The sequence below is a fragment of the Sciurus carolinensis genome, chromosome 4 (genome assembly GCF_902686445.1).
Source record: "Sciurus carolinensis chromosome 4, mSciCar1.2, whole genome shotgun sequence".
Taxonomy (NCBI): Eukaryota; Metazoa; Chordata; class Mammalia; order Rodentia; family Sciuridae; genus Sciurus; species Sciurus carolinensis.
Genome location: NC_062216.1, coordinates 14,564,516 through 14,586,653, shown reverse-complemented (window position 1 = coordinate 14,586,653; position 22,138 = coordinate 14,564,516). Strand labels below are relative to the sequence as shown.

At 53.1% G+C, this 22,138-nt stretch overlaps 1 protein-coding gene across 2 annotated transcripts in view; it reads right to left on the bottom strand.

The window, feature by feature from the left end:
- The window catches only part of Pebp4 (phosphatidylethanolamine binding protein 4), a 217,918-nt gene that overhangs the window by 17,121 nt on the left and 178,659 nt on the right, over window positions 1–22,138 (bottom strand). The window lies entirely within an intron of this gene.

The following is a 22,138-nucleotide window of genomic DNA, read 5'->3' as shown; positions in this document are numbered from 1 at the left end:
ATGGGTGCCGAGACACCAATCCCCTTACTACCTCAGTAGTAGCTCCATTCCCAACCACTCCTTGTGATCTGTCCCTATGGGGACACCTGAGAGCTGTACTTTTCTGAGCGCTTTCTTGAGTTGAGGGTCCAGAGACTCTCCTCTCCTGCCTTGGTTAGCCTCCCAGGCAAAGGCCATGTGGCTGGACTTGGCTGGGGAGCTCTGAGTGTGGAAGGGGACAAGCTGTTGCTGGGCCCAGCAGGGATGCTGGCCCCGCATCCTCATTCCCCTTCAATTACCTCCAGGCAACTGCCCGCCCACCTGGGCTTTTGCGAAGGCCCCAGGTCCTCATGCTGGCTGACCCTCCCGCAGGAGGTCAGCGGCACATTTCTTCGAGCACGAGAGAGATGATTTAATCTCTTCACCCACCTCTTCCCATTTGGACAGGAGTATTCAATCACTTCTGCCAGGTTGTGAACCCTGGCCAGAGTGGGAAGTTTCACTTTTTTTGATCTCTGAGAGGGTTGGGGGAGGCATCTGAAGAGCCCTGAACTTGAGAGGTGAGGCTGAGAGAGATAAGGGGGAGTACTGGCAGAAATGAGCCACAGAGCCCTTGAGTGGAAAATGGAGAGGGGGATAGAAAAGGGAAAATAGAAAGAGAGTTCCAGCTTCCCTGACACTGGCACCGAGTGAGAACGCTCCTTGCTGTTTTGCACAGCTGCCTGCCAGCTGCCAAGTGGCAAAGGATCCAGGAAAAGGCACAGCACTGGAAAGTGCCATCCAGCACTCTGTGTATTCTGCAATTAACAAAGGGTAAGTGAGTGGAAGGCAATGACAGCTCCTAGGCTCTGAGATCCCCACGGGCCCTGGCTGCCAGGCCACCGAACAAATGCTGGCTTGGGGAAGACTGTCTGGGAGGCTATGCCTGCTCCAAGGGAAAGGCTCCCAGTCACTTAACCCTATGGCCTGCTCTTTTGCCCCGGGGCTGGGGAAAGGAGGGACCCCCACTGAGGTGGGTGCATCGAAGCCCACCTGGCAGGAAGCAGTGAGGAGCAGATACACAGATCTGATCACTCCTGGGACCTGAATGTTTCCAGACCCCAGGGTGTAGGATGGTCCGTTATTTTGTGTACCCGTCTTGCTCAAGAAATGTCAAGATCAAAGACTTGATAGGCCTCTTCCCCGCAACCTCGCGGGCAGTGGGGACAGCATGGTGAATATCGTTTGCTGCTTTATGGATGAGCAACAGATCCAGGTATCTTGGTACGACTTGGCAACGGGACCCCTGGGTTTTCATTCCTCGCTTGGCTTCAAATCTGGAGTTGTTACTTCCCCAGCCTCTAGATGCCACAGTGGGATGGTGCGGGGTGTGGCTGAGGGGGAAAGATTTACTTCTTGGAGTATTTACCTAGGAGGGGAGGAACTTCACAAAGAGCTTCGTCTTCCCTGACACTGGGTTTTCTAGGCCAAGGTCAAGGTCAATGTGGTCTGTGGTTTGAATTTTATTTTTTACTGTACTGGGGATTGAACCCAGGGTCTGGGGCATGCTAGGCAAGTGTCTACTTCTGAACTACTTCCCTGTCCTTTCTGGGACTTGAAAAGTAAGGGTCGTTCCAGGCCATGTGAAGTGTGTGTGGTTCCCCAATAAACCCCACACTCTGGAGCCTGGATGTGTGTGATGGTGTCTAGCATGGAGCTGGTCCTGAGGAGACATGGGAAGAGGAGTGAATGAACGGGAGGCTCTGTATTGGAGATGGAAATGTAAATAAGATACAGTTCATGGTGTTGAGGAGCTCATGGTCTACTGGGGCAGATAAACCAACAAAGAAATAACTATGACTGGCCTAAATGATTGAGGTCTCCAGACAACGCCAGAGGAACACAGATGAAGGAAGATGTAACTGCTTGGGCTGGTGATTAGAGAGCTATTGCAAGGAGGCTACATTCCACACTCCGGGCTTTGAAGGATGCATAGAAGTTTTTTTGTTTTCCAATGGACAAAACAGGGACTGCTTCAGCCCGGGAAGTTGCCTACGTAATGTCTAAATGTATAAGTGAGGTATGAGAAGATTTCCCAGGAATGAGCTGTCTGCTGTAGCAAGAACCAGCGTGCATGTCTGGAAGAGACTCCAAAGAAGGCTCGAAGAGCAGGTGGGAGGTCAGGCTTGAATGGCAAGCAGTGCTTCTGGTTTCTGAGAAGCAAAGCTATCAGCAGTCTGACCCTTGAGTCCACAGATCCCGTGTAAGGCTGTTTCTATTTTCCAAATGCTCAGCAGCTGTGTCCTAGAAGGGTCACCAGCACAGGCTGGCTGCGCTCTCTCTCTGGTCAAGCACAAGGAAGAGGCAGGACTCTGGGTCACTGCCCTTGCGGCAGGTCAGAGAGGATGCCGCTGAGTCTGTCACTCGTTAATGGCCTTGCTCAGAGCAGGTGAGTCCAGGATCCCTGACCTCAAACACGGCTCCTTTACAAGCAGTAACTTTTTGTTTCAGATCACAAAAGAACTAAACGTTTATTGTAAAAAAAAATTTAAAGCACAGAAAAGCACTGAAAAGAAAAACAAAATAAATCCCTGGATCATAACACATGGACATAACAACTGTCCTGAGAACATGCTTCCTTTCTTGTCCCAGGTCCTGGCTCATTTGGGACCTGCAATGGCTGGGACTCCCATATCTGTCTGTCTTGGGGGCAGGTGGGGGGCTCTTGTTTGGTCACACTGGCCTGAGTTACTTTCAGTCCCTAAAACCCAGGCAGCAGAATGTATCCCAGAAATTGTGAACCCTTGTTAGTAATGGGCCACTCATTCTCTGGATGTGGCTTGGGGGAAAGGTTAGGAGGAGGTAGGAAGAAGAAAAGGAATCACGCACCTAGCGTGTGAGCAGACCCCAGATATTAAGATAGGTGGAAAGAAAATGCCACCAGTTGATAGCTAAATATGATTAGTGTGTACTTGGGTCAGTCGGAACTGAAGATCGCCATTTCTAGATATGCAGGACAAAAGTCAAAACTTTTGGTATCAATATCTCCTGAATACCCCATGTATCTGGAATCTTGTAGGCAATAGGGTACACCTCCTAACTACATTTCCCCTGATATCTTGAGTCTTCCATTTTTAGTTCCCTGACTTCTTTTATCTTAACTATTTTGGATAGCTATTTTATCAAAACACTAGCTCTTGTCTGCTTCAACACACATGTGGAGAAGACTTTACGTAATTTTCAACACCTTTGATTGTCACAGTGAATACCAGTTGTGCATTCTACTACAGCACCACACTGCAAAGCAAGTGAAAAAAAACTGGCCTTTCAACCTTCCATGCTTCAACCTCCTTTGGGGCCAATAATGGAATGTTTACTCAGCAGTCACCACCTAAAGAAAGGGGAACCCCCTTGGGAATTCCTGCAATGTGGTGGGCATTTCGCCAGCCCCTGTGCTTGAGTTAGCTCCCTTTGGTACTGTTTTTCAGGAAAATCCCTGCTAAGGTGCAGTGTCCCTGGGAGACCCAAGCTTGGAGGGTGAAGGCCCATTGCCCACTTAATGTGTCATGTTTTGTGGCCTGTCTTCTGGCAGCCACGAGAGTGGGGAAATGGAGACACCCAGCTCCAGCAGCCCTCCTCAGGCGGCTCAACCCCTACCAGGCCACTTCACAGGGCAAGCCAGCCTCAGTCCATGTCATTACCAATTAGCTGCACGACTCTGAGCCAGCCACTCAATTTCGACGTGTCTCGGTCTCCATACCTATGGCGTCGGTAACGACACAGCCCTGGTTTCCTCACAGACTTGTGAAGATGCAGTTTGGAAGGGGAGAGTTCTGGAGTCCCACAGTGCCATCCAAGTGCAAGGGTCATTACTGAGCTGAGCTCCGGAGGATGTCTGCTATGAAAGGACCGGTGGAGGAAGAAGGAGGGGCTTTGGTAGCTGCAAGCCCTCAGAACCCGTTCCACAAGCACTCTTTGGCTGTGACAGGTCCAAGAAGTCTCCAGGCAGGGTCAGCCTCGTGAGGCTAATGGCTGTGCCAGGGACGCTGAGCTGACCCAGCTGTGACTGTGGCCCATCCCGCTGGGCTTGTGCTCACTCCGGGTGTGCGGAGCAAGTGGCGCGTAGTGTTTGTTAATATGCCTTGATGAGGGGCATTAATATCTCTTAATGATACCAACTGAGCCTGGCCTCCTTGCTCCTTTCTCTGCCCCCACCCCACGTTCCACTGAGACACACTCTCTCTCAGGGATACAGACACAGGTGGGCAGCAAGGAGGCTCAGGACAGAAGGTCAGGGTGGGAGCTGCTGGACGAGAGGGATCCATGGTGGGGGTGGTCCAACCTCAGGGACCAGAGGGGCAATGGGGATACTGCTGCTTCTGCTACTAGATGGAGACTTGTCCAGGCATGGCATGATGAGGGGGGCAAGGGAAGCAGAAAACAGTGGCAAACTGGCAGGAACCTGCAAGCCAGGGGTGAGACAGAAGCTGGGACTGTGCGGAGGCAGCTGCAGAGCAGGTGAGTGGCAGGCCGAGCCGGCCTCCAGGAATCAGGGAGAGAGCCAGAGCCGGGAACGATGAGGGGAACCACACTTGCAAAACATCACTGCACAACACGTGCTCACACACATACACCCATACTGCCACACACTCATAGACTCATTCACGTGCGCTCACACGCACTTAACACTCACCCTACACACTCACACTGGAAATGTGCTCATACATGTCCACACGATCACACATATACACATACACTTACACCCCACGCTCACATATGTGCTCACACACATATTCACACACTCCCACAAATGCTACCCTACAAGCTCACACACACAACCCACATAGTACACTCAGCATTACACACTTATGTGTGCACACATATACATGTTCATATACTTACACAACACGCAATATTCTCACACACATTCTCTCATGCTCACCTACATACTCTTGCATGCATATACACACACACACAAGCTCACATATGTGCACACACACACACACACTCACACCCATGCTCAAGTGCACACTAATGCACAGATGTCCACACACTGTCCCCCTAATGGGAGGAGCAGGAGCGGAGCCATCAGCCAGGAGGTAGCAGGGCACCTGGACTGGGCCTTGCTCCCAGCCTACATGTGGGAGGCTGCAGGAAATGATTAGGAAAGGGGTGCAGTTAATCCCCAAAACAAACAGGGCTTGGGAAACTGCAACCCAGCCAGAGAGGAGGGAGCTGCTGGGCTCACTCCTCAGCCCTGGCTCTTATCACTCTCCATCTCTCATCCACAGTGCCCCATATTTCTGGCTGGGTGGCCACACCCCCAGGAGGGAAGAAGGAGGGAGGACCCATTTGTGGGGAGGAGGTGACTCCACCAGACCTTTACTCCCTAACTCTGACTTGACAGAGGGTCCTAGGAGACCCCTGGCACCCACCTGGTCTAGGTTGTGGTACCTGGCCAGAATGGTGTCTGGAACCCCAGGCCTGGGGTTCCCGGATGGCTATAATTGCTGTCTGGGGTGCCCCAGGTTCTTCGGGGTCTGGCCCAGCAGTTTTCTCAGGCTCCTAGCCCTACCCAGTTCTCTGCCTCCCCTCTAGTTGGCTGAGAAGTGCCCCCTTGGCCCCCCGCCCAGAGTCATCCCATCTTGCTTTTACCATCAACAGGAAATGGTCAACTGCTGCCCTCCCCTCTTCCCATCTAAGAGAGGAGGGTCCTCCCTGAGATCCCAGCCACACAAGCTGGGGTGGGGGATGGAGGGGGAGGAGGAGCCGCACCTTCAGGAGCCTCCACCACGGCCTCACTGGGGAAGAACTGCCATAGCAGGGAAGGGGAATCAGATTCTGGGTTCCCTTTTCTGCTCTTCCGCCCTGCTTTTCCCTGTTTTAGGATTCCATCCTTGACTTGCTGGGAAGAGAGTGCCACTTTTGAGCTGCTTCTCTTCCTCCCCACCAACGGGCACAGGCCTGGGCCTGCCTTATGATCAGGGAGGAGGGAGAAAAGGAGTGAGGAAGGAAGGAGGCAGGGAGGGAGGAGGGAAGGAAAGAAGAAAGGAGGAAGAGAAGGACTCGGTGGAAGAAAGGTCAGGAACACAAGAAAAGATGCAGGCAAGAGTTGGAGGCTCTGTGAAACCAGGCAACAAGGAGCAGAGAGAGTTCAAGACCCATCTGAGTCCCGTCTTGCTTTTCTGAGGACTGACAGTGATTTTTCCTGGTCCCCCAGTGCCTTGTTACTCAAAGTGCCTGCCCTCACTAGCAGCAGCCCCCCTGGAATGGATTTCCATAGAAATGCACTGTCCGGGGCTCCACCCTCGGCCTCATGAATCAGGATCTTCCTTTTAGCAAGAACCACAGGTGATTCACACACATGCACATTAACATCTTGACACACCTGCCCCAGTCCTGCCTGATTCCGTGGGGTCTCTGGGCCCAGGAAGGAACTGAATTCTAATGAGCAGAGATGGGATCCTAAGAGCCCTTATCCAGACCATGCCCACTTTCCTGTCTCTTATAGACTCTGACCCCCTGGGATGACCCTTCCCCCTGTGGGACCTGGCTGACCTTCAAGTCCCCAGGTGGCCCTGGCTCTTGAGTGAGAAGGTTGAGTCAGGTGGTCAGAGGTAGTGAGCTGCGCAGGAGTCAGCAGGGCAAAGTCTGGGGGGCGGGAGTCCTTCCCCTCCCTTTTCTGCTCAAAGCCAGGATGCGCTGCACCTTTGAATTACTGGGTAGGTGGGGTGCTCTCTTGACAGGTGCCCAGGGGTGGGTGTTTGTGGGCTCTTTTTGTTGAGGGGGGGTACCAGGAATTGAACCCACTGAGCGACATCCCCAGCCCTTTTCATTTTGAGACAGGGTCTTACTAAGTTGCTTACGTCCTCATTAAGTTGCCGAGGCTGGCTTTGAACTTGTGGTCCTCCTGCCTCAGCTGCTGGGATTACAGGTGTGCACCACCGCACTCGGTTCTGTTTGTGGGCTCTAGACACCCACTGGCTCTCCTTCCTTGGACCGTGCTCCTCCTGCCCACTCTACGTGCGGAGGGGGATGCCTGTTCCCAGGTGGGCAGGGGCCTCAGGGGCAGGAGAGAGAGGAACAGGGAGCTGTTGCTCTCGTAGCCTATAGACCAGAGGAGGGCACGTGGGGTGGCCTAGGGTTAGGGTCACAATCTGCTCCAAGGTCCTGGTCCCAGAAGGTGCCCTAGGTTCTCTCTCTCTCCCCAGATGCCCAAGCTAGTTGCCACCCTGGGGAGTTGCCACTCTGCCCTCCCCTTCCTGGGCTGAGGACCTATGTGGGGGCCTTTGCATCCCCGTCTGCTGTGACAGACTGGGCTCGGGGAAGGGTGGACATGGCTTGTCAGGGGCCTGCTGGGCTCTGGGGCCACACACCTGCTGGCCAGGTCCAGGGCTTGCTCTTTTTCTACTGTGTCCCTCTTTACAGCACCCAGCAGGCAAATGCCAACCTGGGGAGTTTGGCAATTGTGATGAAAAAAATAATCCAGTTTAGCAGTAAACTCCATCCCGACCTTACAGTGGGTCCCCTGGGTCTCTGCAGTGTATTGGGAACTGACACAACCCCAGGAGAGGAGGGTAAATCTGGGTGGCCATTGTTAGGGCAGCTCAGGGCCAGAGGCTGGTAGGAAGGTTTGCATATGGAGAAACCCTAACTGCGTCCTTGCAGGCCCAGAGCTGGGTTCAGGGTAGTTCGCATGTTTGGCAAACAGCCCCCGTGAGGAGTATCCTCAGTCTCTTTCAAAGTGTTGAAATCATCTTTGCACAACCTTGAGGAGGGCCTGGCCATTCAGGTGATGGTGCCGAGGGGCATGAGGAGATGGGAGGAAAGGCCACTGGGTAATAGCAGAGGACAGCCCCAAAGGGAGTCAAGGGACAGCTATGGACTCCCCAGGTCGCCTGATCTCTCCTGGTGTGGGGCTCACTCTACCTCCTTCCAATCACAGTCCGCCACGCTGAGTCCCCAGAGGCCTTCCCGCTGAGGAGTCTGGGAGTTTAGAGCAGCTAGGCCAGGCCACAGGAGCCGAGGCAAACTTCTCCACTGAACTTTCTGTTGTAAGCAGTTAATTGCCTTAGTGACCGAGGCTAGGGCGCAGACAAGCGAGGGGCCTTTAATGAATGCGAAGTGACAGCTGATTAATCTGCCTGCTCTGTAGGCCGGCTCCTCTCTGTGGGCTCTGGCCACGCTCCATTCAGCCTCCATGGCCTCACCAGCAGGGTGGGCTCGACATATTGCCGCTGGCACTTCCAGTCCCCTGGCCCCCGGGCCTGCGGTCCTGCCATGGCTCAGGTTATGTAGTCGCCTCTTTGGGGACAAGAAGGGGGCAGACTGCAGGGGGAGGACCCACTCGTGGCTCAGTGGGATTTGTGTGAAAAGATTAAATTTATGAGGTGTGCAGAGGCACTGCATAGACTAGAGCAGGGGTTTATTTTTCAGCCTCTTGCTGACCATGACCTTCAGACAGTGGCCAGGTCATAAGATCCTTGGCCTTGTGGGAAAAGGTGAAGAGAGAATTAGGGGCTAGAAAGAGTCCCCTCTTTTTCCCAGCTTTGTGTGCCCTGACTCCTGGCTGATGCCAACTCTGTCTCCGTTTAGTTTGTCGGGAGCTCCTTGCTAGGTGGACAGCACAGAGGGCCTCGTTGGGGGCAGGAAGGGCTTCCTGGAAGGAGCGGCAGCAATGCCTCTCAAGGAAGGCAGGGAGGGCTGTGGGCGGCGGGGGCCTCCTATGCCAGACTTGGCATCTGAATAGGGTCTCCGTTCCCCAATAACCCCAGGCCTTTATCAGACTCTCTGTGATTGGCTAGACCCTCCTTTGAGCTGCCTGGCTGAAGGGGGAGGAGGAAGCTCGCCCTGAGGGGCAGCGAGAGTCGAGTAGGAATAGAGGCTTCTGACCTTCTCCCGGATGGGACCCCCTGGATGGGACCCCCTGCCTGGAAGAGGAAGCAGAGTCTCTTGGGAGAAACCCCCTCAGTTTCTACTGCAATAAAGAAAGGGCTTGAGCTCTCGCAGCAGTCTCTAATGACGGGGTTGGGTGTAATGAATATCCGCGAGCTCATAAAACAGGCTAATGATGGCCCTCATTTCATGGACACCTTTCATCCTCACTGTTCCCAAAGCAGAAGGGACTGTCCTGGGGGCTGAGGCTCAGAGCCTGATGGCAGCCAGGACTGCAGCCGTTTGGGGTTGGGGGCCATGGATTCAGGAGGCTACCATTTTTGTCCATTCTTTATCTTGTTCAAACTGCCTGAGGAATTGATGTTGATGGCGAGGAATGACCGGCCTTAGGAACTGGGCATGGGCAGGGGCTGGGAGGGGAGCACACACAGACACCCGGATTCCTAAGGATGGAGCCCTCGGGGGCAGAAAGACCTTGCTGCCTTCCTCTGGCCAGGTGCTGATAGGAGCTCACTGAATCATCTCAGCCGCCATCCAACACCTGAGAAGGGCAAGACTCGGGAGGGAGGGGCTGGCCTGCTGATTCACCAGCAACACCTGTGTTTTGCTTGGGAGGTCTCCCGCTCAGGGACCAGCCAAGCCTGACCCTGTTTGGCTTCCTAGAGCTTGGTGAGCTCACAGCCCAGGGTGTTGTGGCAGCAGGCCAGTGTGACCTGCTATGCAGGAGGATTTCTAAAGAGATACTTGTCCAGTGTTCCCAGGATTCATTCAATGAGAGAGATTCAAGTAGTTCTTCGAACACCCCTCCCCAGCATTGTAGAAATTGGTCAAGGGAACATAAAATCACTTGGGATAAAACGTGTAATGGAAACCAATAATCCAACCCACTTGCCATAGATAAATGCGCGCTGGGCAGGGGCTGGGGGTGGCCAGGGGGTCTTGGTGAGTGTGGCACCTGAGGGAGGTGGATAGGCAGAATCAGAGCCCCTGCCCACCCTGGGGATGGACAGACAGGCCTATTGTTTTCCCCAGAGCTCTGGAACTGACTAACTGGGGTCTTCTTGTCACAGCCTGGACAGGGGCCACAGGCTACCACAGCAGGGTCTACGGAGTGGCAAGAGATTCATTTTTGAGTCAGCCTATGACCTCGACCTCAGTGTTCCAATCCAGGTGTTGGTCCAGCCCTGCCTCCAGGCAGCCTTGCAGATAATTGGGGTCAATGGAGGGCATTTGATCCCAAGAATGTGGGTTCCTTGTGCCCAGACCTAACCTCCTCTCTTCAGTCCTCTCTCCTCCGAGACAATTGCCCTCTCATCCGGCAGGGCCAATAAAGCACCACCCCCGGGTCAACTTAGCCTTCTGTGGGAGTATGGCAGGAGGACAGGAACATTAGAGAGGACCAAGTGCCAAACACTTGGATTGGGAGGGTGGGGAGCGTAATGGGCCCAGAGAGTCACTCAGAGGTGGTGTCAGGGTGTTGGAGACTGAAGACGACCGTTCTAGATATGGAGTCAGCACAGTGCACTACAGGTGTGTCACATGTGTGCACCACCATATCATCTAATCGTCCTCTGCTAGGAGCTGTGAAGGCAGAGACTGTCACCCCTGATTTCAAGTTGGGGGCACGAGCTCGGGCACAAGCCCTTGAGAGGGTGAGTCCCTTCAGCAAGGCTGTAAGAGGAATCCAGGCATCCTGACCACGTCTGTCTCCTGACTCATAGCCTCGCATTCTGTACCTCAGAACAAAGTGGGCTGGTGGAGGGAACCAGTCCCAAAGGGGAGAGATGATGCCTTTCTTCTTTGCTAGAATCTCTGATGACCTCCATGTGCTCACGTGGGATGGAAGGACCAGTCTGGAGCTTCCTAAATTCTCCTGTGTCATGCTAGGGACAGAAGACAGGGACAGGCCACCTACTGCATTGCCCACTTAACTTAGGGGACTCTGAGGGCCATGGTGAGAAAGGAGAGGACTGTAATGAGTCACTGTGCCCCCATCCTTGGGTTCCATGGAGGTATCCCTGACAACCTGATTGGGGAGGGAGACTGGCAGGGGTGTGGGGCAGCCTGGGTGATTCAGGGGACTTGGGGCCCCAAGCCTGGAGGCTCCCCTGTATAAGCCCGAGCCCCTCCTCAGGCCCTTGTCTAATTGATCAACAGCAGCCTGTGAGGTTCCTGCTGAGCTTGACTCATAGATTTTCTCCATCTCACGTGCCCTTGGATTCTCATGATCCTTCCTGTCCACTGGGCACCTGTACCATATAAAGCCTTTCCCTGCCCTTCTTCCCGCACTTCCTCCCTGGTCCCCCACGCTTGTCTCTACTGTGCTGTGGACCCACTCTGCTGGGACCCTTCTGCCTCTCCTCTGACAGTGAGCAGTTTGAGAGGGTCTCCTCCCGTTCTCTCTGCCTGTCATGCAGGAGGAAGACACCCGGTGAGCATTTGGGGCACAGGGAAGGAGTTCACGCACACAGAGGGCCTGCTTTGCCCATGAGTTCTGCATCCATCAGGGCCCTTCATAACCACAGCAGTCCCCAAGGCAGGAAACTAAGGCTCACGGAGGCAGGGCCTTGTCCAAGTCATTAGGTAGCAGAATTGGAATGGAAGTCGGCATTTCTGATTTCATGGGGGATGCTCTTTGCCCAGCTCCAGGCTATCTCTCAAGTGTTTGCTTAGGAGGATGTGGGAGGAAGTGACAAAATGGATTGCTCATGTGTCTATGGGATAGAATCAAGTGTCCCCTGGCTTGAAAATGTGCACAACTGGAAGCAGAAGCATTCTAATGCAGTAGACCGACTGACTGACCAACCTTCCAACCTACCTTCCTTCCTTCCTTCCTTCCTTCCTTCCTTCTTCCCCCCATGCCTCCCTCCCTCTCTCTCTTCCCTCTCTTCCTTTCTCTTTTCAAAGACACATTTTTGCTGACAGGGACTGTGAAAAGGACCTCAGGGTGCCCCTGTTAAATCTTTCTTCCCAGTGGGAGAGAACAAGGGGCATCTTTACCAATTAGGAACTCAGGTATGGGAGCTGCCCAGGGGATGGAGGGTGATCAGTTGTCCCTGGTCTTGGTGCCTGTGATCCATCCCAGGTTCTGGTGCTTCTGGAGTAGGTGAGGAGAGTGCCAGTCTCCCTGGGGACCAGTGGGTCAGGGTTGACCAGACAGACAGCCCAAGCTGCCTCCTCCCCCTCCCCCTCATTCAAGTCTCTTTCTCACCTCTCTCTTCCTCTCTCCTCCTGGTTCTGCCCACTCTCTTCTTTTCCTCTTTCTCCTTCTTTCCTTCCTTTGTGGGAGACCTCAGTCCTCCTCCATCAGGGAACAGACAACTGATCCCCAATCTACCTCTCTCCAGATCAGCTCTGTCCACCCCAGTGCTCTGTGACATTAGGAAATTTCTCTCTCTGCATTATGCTATAGAGGAGTGGCCAGCTGAATGTGTCCATCGACTACGGCACAAGAGAGGAAGCTCTACTGAGGGACAGAGTTACAACAGCAATTATTTAACTTCAGTTGATTTAAATAGATCCACTCCTGGTCAGTTGCTGCTATGCAGGACATCAGAACTCCAGGAGATGCCCAGGGGCTCCCACCACCGTGTCCAGGTCCCACTCCTCTCCCAAGTGCCTTTGTCTAGGTCCAGCCTTCTGATCTGGGACTTTGAGAGGCCTGGGTTCTAAGCTCAGAGTTGGGTGACCTTGGGTGAGTCACTTGATCTGTGGGGGCCTCTTTTGTAAAATAATGAGGATGATTTTTGCAAGCCTCAAGTTTTCTCTCCAACTCTGAGGTCTGGTTTCTGGGCATCAGGCTGCTCTGATCAGGCCTGAGTGAGCAAGTGTGTGCAGGGCAGGCGGGGTGCCCGTTCTGTGTGAGCGTGCACCTGTGCATGCATGTGTTGGTCTATGTGTATGTGCGTGAGCGCACATGAGGACGGGGTGCTATAAGAGGCAGTAGTGGGCCATCGTGGATCCTGCTTCTCTGCCCGACCCCCTCACTGAGCTGCCTGAGACCAGGAGAAGGGTCACAGGCTGCAGAGTTTGTGTAAGGTTGCCGCCTGACTCCACTCCTGGCAGGCTTTTGCCCATTTCCTGGCCTGGGCTCTTCCTACAGTGCCCAAACTTCCTCTTTGGCCATGAAATTCTCCTGGAAAGCTTTCCCACAGAGGCCTCGGGGCTTTCTCAGGGAACATGTGAGTGTGTGTGCACAGACACTGTCCAGGCAGTGTGCATGCACCCCTGCAGAGCCGTGGCTGGCACTGGGGGAGATGTCTGTCCCCACCTGGGTGGAGGGAGGAGGGAAGACTGGTCTTTCCCTGGATCCAGGCCTGGCTCATGCAATACTCAGACTCTCAGTCAACTTGAGAAACTGGGGCCTGTGCGCGCACGTGCACACACACACACACGCACACACACACAGACACACGCACCAGCGTGCCCTGTGCAGAGAGGTGTGAGGAAGGGAGATAAAATTGCCTTTACTGCTTTGCCTTTGTTCCAAGTTTCTGCCCACAGATCTCCCCGGATCTGGAGAGAGGAGGGGCATCCTGAGAGGGGGCTGTTCTCAGGCTGCTTGGGTGTGGCAGTGACTCCAGCCTAGGGCTGGGGTCAGATGGACCTTGAGAGCAGGACTCCAGGGCCAGGAGAGAGAAGCCCAGCAGTCCGTATTTGATGGAGAGCAGAGGACGGCTTCTCCTCCTGTCTCAGAAAGTGCCCAAGCCTCGGGGATCCTGGGTCACAGAACCCGCCTGGTGGAGTGTTGCGTCAGAGCGAAACTGTGCTAGATGCCTCAGGGGAGAGGGCAATGAGGACTTGTGAGCCCAACTTTCCAACCTCGAGGTGCTCAGGGTCAAGTCCTTGGCCTCTCTACCAGCTCTCCTCCCCTCTCCCAACACTCCTGCACTAGACTGCTGTGGATGGAGTGGTCTCTGGGGGGAGTAGAGAATCGGGGTGTGAGTCAGAGGTCACCAGGCTTTCATCAGCCCTGAGTCAGAGGGAGGGCAGGGAGGAGGGTGGGAACAACTTCAGGCAGTCTTGGGGTTTCCTAGGAACAAGAGCATCCTAGGAAAAGAGAGCCCTCTGGAAGCTGCAGTGCTCCCAACTTGCAGGTTGGGCCTTTTCTTGGTCATTGCAACAGGCCCGGAGAACAGGAAAGGCCACCACAAGGCTCAAATGACTTAGGACCTGATCCAGTTGATTCCTTGAATCCCTCTGAACACCTTAAATTCACCCAGAGACCTCACCACCTCACTGCTGCTTTGCCCTGAGGGCCAAGATGAGTCCGCTGAGAGTTTGTGTGGTTCCTCTGCTGGGATGGGGGAATGGCAGTCTGGGGCCAGGGAACCTAGATGGGTGTGGGGCTGGGAGGGCATATCCCACAGAGCTCTGTTGCAGCGTTTGCATTCGCTCCCAGGTTTTGCCTCCCTGGAAGTGGGAAAGAGCAGGGATGGCTCTTGGGTTATGCAGGGTCTTGGCAAGGAAGTTGTGGGGTGTTTCTCCTTATCCGAGCTGGCGGCCCCAACTCCTCACAATGCAAGAGGTCCTATCTGCGTTGTGTTAGCCCCAGCAGCACCCCTGCCTTCCTGGGCTCATGACCTCCACCTACCTGCTAGAGCTAGAGGGCCACGTCTGCCCCAGGCCTCTCCTCGGCTCCTCTTTCCCTGGACAGAGGTGCTACCACACAGGGCACCGCCACCAACGCAGCTCTCCTAGGTGGCCCCTATTCACAGTCTGTCTAACATTGCCTCTCTGTGTCCAGTGGGGTGCTTTGGGCAGCTGTGCAGGTACAGAGGAGCCAGGAATGATGGGGGCCATGGGGGAGCCCAGCAATCCTTCAGGCTGCCCCACCCCTGCATGTGACAGAGGAGCAAATTCAGGTCATCTGCAGGGCCAGATACAGGTGGCAGTGTGGGTCTAGAACCCAGTTCTCTTGATTTCCAGATTGAGATCCTTTTTTTTTTTTTTTTTTTTGGTACTGGGGATTGAACCCAGGGTCACTTAACCACTGAGCCACATCCCCAACACTACCACCCCTCCACCTTTTTTTTTTTTTTTTTTAACATATACTTCATTTAGAGACAGGGTCTCACTGAGTTGCTTAGGGCTTCACTAAGTTGCTGAGGCTGACTTTGAACTCATGATCCTCTTGCCTCAGCCTCTCAAGCTGCTAGGATTATAGGTGTGCTCTACTGTGCCCAGGTGAGATTCTTTATAGCAAGTTAACCTTTTCATTTTCCTAGAGCTTGGATGTGCATGAAATTGGGGAAAAAATTATCTATACAGAATTTTTTTCTTCTTCCCAAACCAAGGTGGACAGTTCTGGGCATATGGCTGGTGTTTAATAAAAGCTTGTTGATTGACCTGCTCCTCTGGGTGACTCCTGTCTCATCCTTCCCTGTCCTCACCCTTGCCGTTGCCACTCTTGGGGATAGTTAGCTAGAAAGGAGGATGCCAGGTGGCCCAGTCTGCCATCCCTAGGGTCATGCTTTACACCATCTTAGCCCCTCTTAGTACTAAGACCTGAGCAAAGGAGTAGGTCTAGCCAGTGCAGCCAACCTGACTAACTGTTAGAGAAATAAACAAGATGTTATTGTGCTGAGGGAGTTGCATCAAAAGTGTCTCAGAGAGGAAGAAAGCCAATTTTTTTTTCTTATGTGAGATGCATGGATAGGGGGAGAAAGAAAAAAAAATGCCTGGGTAATTAACTTAATAGGTTTCTTAAAGAATGCCCTTGTGAGTGATGTTCAACACATTCAAGTGTTGACAAGAAGGCATTGAACTTGACGCCCACGCAGCGGGCAGAAGCATGCTCTCGGCTCTGACACACCTTCTTTGTCTGAAACTTGTAGTAAAACTCAGTGCTGGGTTGTGAAATCTGTCCCAGGCAATTCATGGTGCAGGGGCTCCAAGGTCAAGTCTCCTGCTTCTAGGGGTCTTGGTGGGGTTCTAGGTAGGTTGGGATGGGCCAGGTGACCATCTGGACTGATTCCATGAGTAGGAGAGCAGAGGTGGAAGTCCTCAACTCAGAAGCTCAGAGTGGCTGTTAAACAAGTGTGAGACCCGGAAAGCGCCGAGGGTCCCCAAGATAATCTGTGACCCTTGGAAGGGGGTCAGAAAAAAGTCCTGTTCCTTCCTTCCAAGTCCCTGTTTCCTTGGAGAACATGGGTCTGATACCCAGGACCCCAGGGTTTTCTAACTCGATGAACTAGAGTAAACTGGAGGAGGAACCCAAGCAAATATGTAAATGTGGAATTTCTGTTTTTCTGAAATCTGAAGTGGGAAGAGAGGCCCCAGTCATGGGTGGGCTAGTGAGACAGGGGGCTGTCTTAGAGGAGGGAGGTACGTGTGTGTGCACGTGTGTGTGTTGTGGCTCTATGTTTATATTTAAAGAACTTTTAAATTGCTCTTGGTTGAAGTCACAGGAGCACAAATCACAATTCCAGAAGCAGAGGAGAGCCTCCTTGCCAAGTTGCTTGCCTCCAAGGCCCTGGATGAGTATGTGCCTTGGCCTTGGAGCTGGTGTGCACTTATCAGCCTGCCTTCCTGCTTGTCTGTCACGCAGCCATCCTGTCATCAGCTATCTTCTTTCTGTGACGTTAGGCTCAGACTTATCAGATCAGAGTTTTCAGGCTGGGACCTGAATGCAGGGACTTTGACACGATTATGGCGGCCAGATTTGTACAATGGAAAAAGGTGGCATGAGTATCTTTGTGAAAGAATTGTTTTCCCTCCTTAGAGACTTAACAAAACTCTTTGGAAGTAAATAATGTAAATCTACAGTTACCCGGCCACCCAGAGGCAGCTCATCTTAAGGAAGCTATCTGAAAGTTCAAATTGTCTCCCATGGTTAATGGGTTTCCAGCCTGGCAGAACAACCCGCGGCCTCTCACCTGGGGTGGAGTTTAGCACAACCTTATTGAGGGCCTCCTATGCACAGAGCCAGGACTGGGTGCTGTGGGGGATCCAAAACTTAGTAGCCACACAGTGCCTGCGTTAAGTGAGGGGCTGTGTATCTATGTATGTGGGGGAGACAAGAGGTAAGGTAATTTCCCCTCTTGCCAATGAAAAGTCTGGAATAGCTCTTTGTTCCTGTTCTTGGCACCTGCCCTTGCTCTGGGGATTCATTTCTGCCTGAGAAGCCATCCTCAGAGAGGTAACGCCACTATTGAGGAGGTGTAGCACATGGGGGTTTGCACACACTCCTAAAGCACTTCCGTTTCTAGGAGAAGGGAATCATTTAGCATCTTTCAGTCTCGCTCTCAATGCATTAGGACCCACTGTTAAAGGAAAGGTGGCGGACCAAGTAGGCCACACCTGTTAACTTCACAGAGCAATCCCAATCCTCTACCACCCTTCATCTCCATTCATTGGGACATTGCGGCTGTGTTTCTCCATTTCCTGATTGCCCAAGTTCAGTTTCCTAAAGGCAAACTGAAGGGTTAATCAGATTCCCCACTTGCCTGCTTGACCCAGGTGTGTGCTAGGTGAGTAGCCGGGCAGCACATATTTATGAAGGCCTCCTATGCACAGAGCCAAGCTGGGTACTACAGGGGACACAAAACTTAAAAGATACACAGTTCCTGCCCTTTGGGAATTGTAGAGCTACCTACACCATCCCTACCAGAAAATGGGTGCTCATGCGTGGAGCCAGGAGGGAGCTGTGAGCTTCCCAGAAACAAGCAGGTTCCCAGAGATGTCACCTCCCCTGGGCAAAGCAGACCCTGCCTCTCGGCACTGACACTCGGGGAGTCAAACGGACGGCCACGACCACCAGGGTGGGACGCCTTTTTGCATCAAACTGTTTTTGAAAGCTGTTTTTCCTTTCCTTGGAGGCACCTGGCATGAGTGAAGCGCACTTCTTAGTCTTGACAAAAATAACGAAATCGGATCAATGATACTGTTGGTGTGTTTCATGTAGACAAAGGATGCTGGGAGGACTTCAGAGCCCAGCAGTTTTGGAGTAGCTGCCAAGAGACTGAGGTTGAAATCCAAGGTGCAGCCCTCCAGAGTGGCCCAAGTGAGACACCTCCTTATTGAAGTTCTTCCTAGGCTGTTACTACTTGTGGGGGAGTGGAGAGGGTAGGAGCCAGGGTCCGGACTTTGCTGTGCTGGTGGCCGCTTCAACATTGGCTTTTGGACTGAGACGAAAAATCTCTGGACTAGACTTCCCCACCCCTGCGTGGGAGGTGAGAGGGGCTGGAGCAGGGAGGCAGGAAGTGAGCGCAGATGGGCTGCTGGGACAGCTGTGTGGGGAACAGAGCACATCTGTCCGGGTGTGAGTCTGGTGGGGCCCCTCCCACAATCTCTGTGTGGAGTGTGGGCTGGATTTGGGTCCCAGATGGGGAAATGATGGGAAAGGAAAGTCTGAAGATAGAGGTTGGAGCTGGGGGCTGCTGATGGGGGACATTCCAGTGGAAACAAAGAATGTCTCTGAGCTCTAGGGGAAGAGCAGGGACAAAGGGCCAAGCAGAAGTTTGTTAAATGAATAAATGATGTTGTGGCCTGAACTAACATGAGGTCTCCTGTTTCATTCCTTAATTTTCTCTAATTGGCTTCAAATATTGCTGGGAAAGTTTATCCCAAGTAGACACCCGGGAGAGATCTTTGGGAGATAGAAGCAGGATCTGACTTCTCACTGGGAATTTGCCTGCAGGCCTGGGGGGGAAGTTAGCCTCTTTGCTCTTTTCTAGGGAGCAGAGTGAAGAGGAAAGGCTCATTGTTCCAGAAACCGTACACACAAGCTCGCATCATGGCCATTTGTGTGGCCTCCTTGGGGTGGTTGTCACTCCCTCCACGCAAAGTTGTCACCTGCCTTGTATCAAGCCAGTGAGGCAGGAAGCATAGCTTGCACAGACCTCAGCAAGTGCAGAGGCTGATAGATCTCCCGCCCATTCCCTCTGTCCTCCCTCTGGTTTTCACAGTGTAGTCAAAGGAGATGGGCGCGTGAGGCCCAGGCTTAGCTGTCTGGCCTTGGGGGAATCATCTCTCCTCTCTGGGGCTCAGTGTCTTCTCAGCTGTATAATGGGCAGGTCGACCAGATGGCCCCTAAGACCCCCAGAATACCCATGAATCTGGTAGGATAGAGTAGGAATACGGCCCTTGACGGTTATCACTGTCCTATGGCCCCTGGGGCTTTCTCCTTCACTCAGACTCAGGAAGGGAAGGTCTCTGGAGCTTCATCCTGGATTTGCCCACTTGCTGCCATGATGACTTTTCCAGAATGGTGGAGTTGGGTCCTGCTTGGAGTTGGGAGGTCTGCGTGAGCTCTTAGGTTTCTCAAGCGCCTGCTCCTGGGTTTCTGCTGTCTAGTGAGTGCAGCAGAAGCATTGACTGGCAGGAAGAAAGACCTGAAGCCCCTGGGACTTGGGGCCCAAACAGGAAATGAATGTATGCCCTTTTCTGCCATCATCTTCGTCATCATCGTCACTCATTAATATATATATATATTTTTTTTAAAATATTTTTTAGTTGTAGATGGACACAGTATCTTTATTTTATTTATTTATTTTTATATGGTGCTGAGGATCGAACCCAGAGCCTCACATGTGCGAGGCAAGCGCTCTACCACTGAGCCACAATCCCAGCCCATCATTAATATTGATAAATGTTTATTGCTCTCTGTTCAGCCACATAGAGTGGGTGAGTAAATCAACAAGAAAGTCTGGTCACAGGAAACCAGCTGTCCTAGGTAACTCTGGTGGAAGTTGGTACCTCTGACCTTTACTGAGGGGTTGAGGCTGATGGTTGGGAAATGGGACCAGTGGCTTGCAGCTCCTGTAGCCGCAGCTTGCTCTTCCCTGGAGCACCAAGCTACTGCTGCTGCTGAACCCTTGTGGCTTACTCCTCTTTGTAGCCCCTCCCATGCCTCCACTGGGGCACCAAAGATGCTCACTCAATGCTTATTGATGATAATTATCATAATGACGGATTGTGAGAAATCCAGCAGGGGAAGTGGGCCTGGGGTACCCAGGGGGCTGCTGAGCTGCCAGCAGTCGAGAAACATTTAACTCCTTGTCTGGGGCATCTTCTGGGTGAAGGCTGTAGGTTGCGTGGGTTGACTCTGGAGGAGGGGTGGCAAGCCTCTGGCAGGAGGTGAACAGCTGGCGCCTCCTTCTGGCCCCACAGGGCTGGAACAGGCCCAGGAGGGCTGGTGCTAGAACCTTAGCCCCTGGGCTGCTGGGAAGTGACCCTGCCTGCCTGAGACCCTTCACCTGGGGAGAGGAGAGCTGCGGCTCCGGCGAGCCAACCGAGGCGGGCGAGGGAGGTTGTTATGTAACTGGTTTAACTCCTCGTCAAAACTGGTGACTAATTCAGACAGTCTCGGCCAGATTGGCTCCGCAGCTTTGCAGTTAGCTGCCTAGAAGCCTCGGCCAGTCTGCGACTGATTCTCACACCCTCTGCTGGAAGGATCTCAGCTCCCTCGCTGGCCTCAGCTCCCCCAGACTCAACCTCTGCCCCAAGGCCACTTGGACCAGGGAGGTTAGGGAGGCCATTCTTTGCACTGAGGTTCCACACCCCCATCTTTGTGTCCCTTCTTGCCCTACAAACAAGAAGCCAGAAGGAGAGAGTTCATCTGTACCTGTCCCAAGACCCACTTGCCTGCAGTTCACCGAGGCCCACCATTTGCATCTGCGTGAGGGAGTGGAGAACAATGACCTGCTACCCCTGGACAGCCAGCCAGCCAGCCTGGGCTTTGTGACTTACAGAAGTTGGAACTGTTGGAACTCAGGGGACAATCTCTATCAGTGTTCCTGAAAACATGACAACCTCTAGTCCTCTGACCTTGGATCCCTGACCCTATGACTCCCAGGATCCCTGGGCGATGCTGGGGAAAGCCCCGTGTCTCTACCTCTGTTCCTACTTTTCTTGTTCAAAAGGAGGTGCCTGGAATGCTCAGCCCTTCCCTTCTTCAGGAAGCCTGTCCGTGGGGAGATAGGTGCAGGCTGTTTGTACACAGGTGGAGATGGGTCATGTCCTGAGGAGATGAGAGCCCCACAGCATTCACCATAGCGAGTGCCTGCCATGTGCCAGGGATCATTTTAATTACTGGTTAACCAAACAACCCTCTGTGGTTGGGATTACTCCCACTTTATCAGTGAGGAAACTGAGGCCGAAAGCCACTGGTCAGTTTGCTGAAATCAGGAAGTGACTGAGCTGGGATTTGAACTCACACTGCGGAGACCTGGACGCCTGAGTTGGTTGGGACACCTTGCCTTCCCATGGTGTTCCCCAGGCTGGTGCCAGGGCCCCTGCAATGCTCTCACATCTCAGCCACTTCATGGCAACTGCCCAACCACCCTAGAAGATAATGCGGCCTTGTACTCCTGCAGCTTCCTTCCGCCCAGCCGCTCACAGACATGACCTCATCTGCTCTCCCAGATCCCGTACAGGCTAGGGAGGGGTGGGGACTCCGAACTCTACTTCCCAGGGAGGGCAAGGAGGCACACAGAGGCACAGAGGCCCGTCCTTGGTCACACAGCCAGATGGCAGGAGAGCCATGACTAAAATCAGACTTCCCTGCCCTCTGAGGCAGTTACTTAGCTTGATGGATGGGAGCTAGAATCACCCCCAAAATTCAGAAAATTGGGGGTGCTTTTCAGGAAGTGGGGTGACTCTGGGGCTAAAACAACTCCTAGAGAGTTGGGCTTGTTTTGAAAAAGGAAATATAGATCCATAGAAATATAATCTGTGTGGAAAGGGGGGTGGCCTGGGACCAAGGGCCACTGTCTTTGCTTATTGCCTCTCTGCACCCCTGCTTCCTTGCCAGAGGCCCTGGGGGTCGGAAGCAGCCTGCTGTGTTGGAAAAAGAACAGTGGCTTTGAGGTCATGGGACGCTGGGGAGGAGATCCACCAGGGACCCCTCAGTTAGTCATTTGACCTCTCAGCTTTTCCATTTCTCATTCAAAAAAATGGGGATGGTAATTCCGTGACAGAAACATGCCGGGTGAGATATTTCATCATAAACCATAAAGCCGGCACAGAGGTCACCCCATCTCCTCCCTACTGGACACATTTTGGGAAGGGCCATGAAGCAAGTGGGTGGCATAGGGTGGTGGCCCTGGTCATTCTACATCTTCCTCACCGAGCCTTCTCAGCGGGCATCTGTGGTACCTAACTCCTGACCCCGCACACTCCCTGGCCGCCTTGGGGGCCTGCAGATTTTCTGGAAAGACCCAGCTAGGAGATGTTTGAGCCTCTGTGGGCCACGTATGGTGTTAGTTACATGTTCTCCATTTGTTTGCTGCTTTTCTTACAACCCTTTAAAGATGTAAAAGCTGTTTTTAGCTCACAAGTCCTA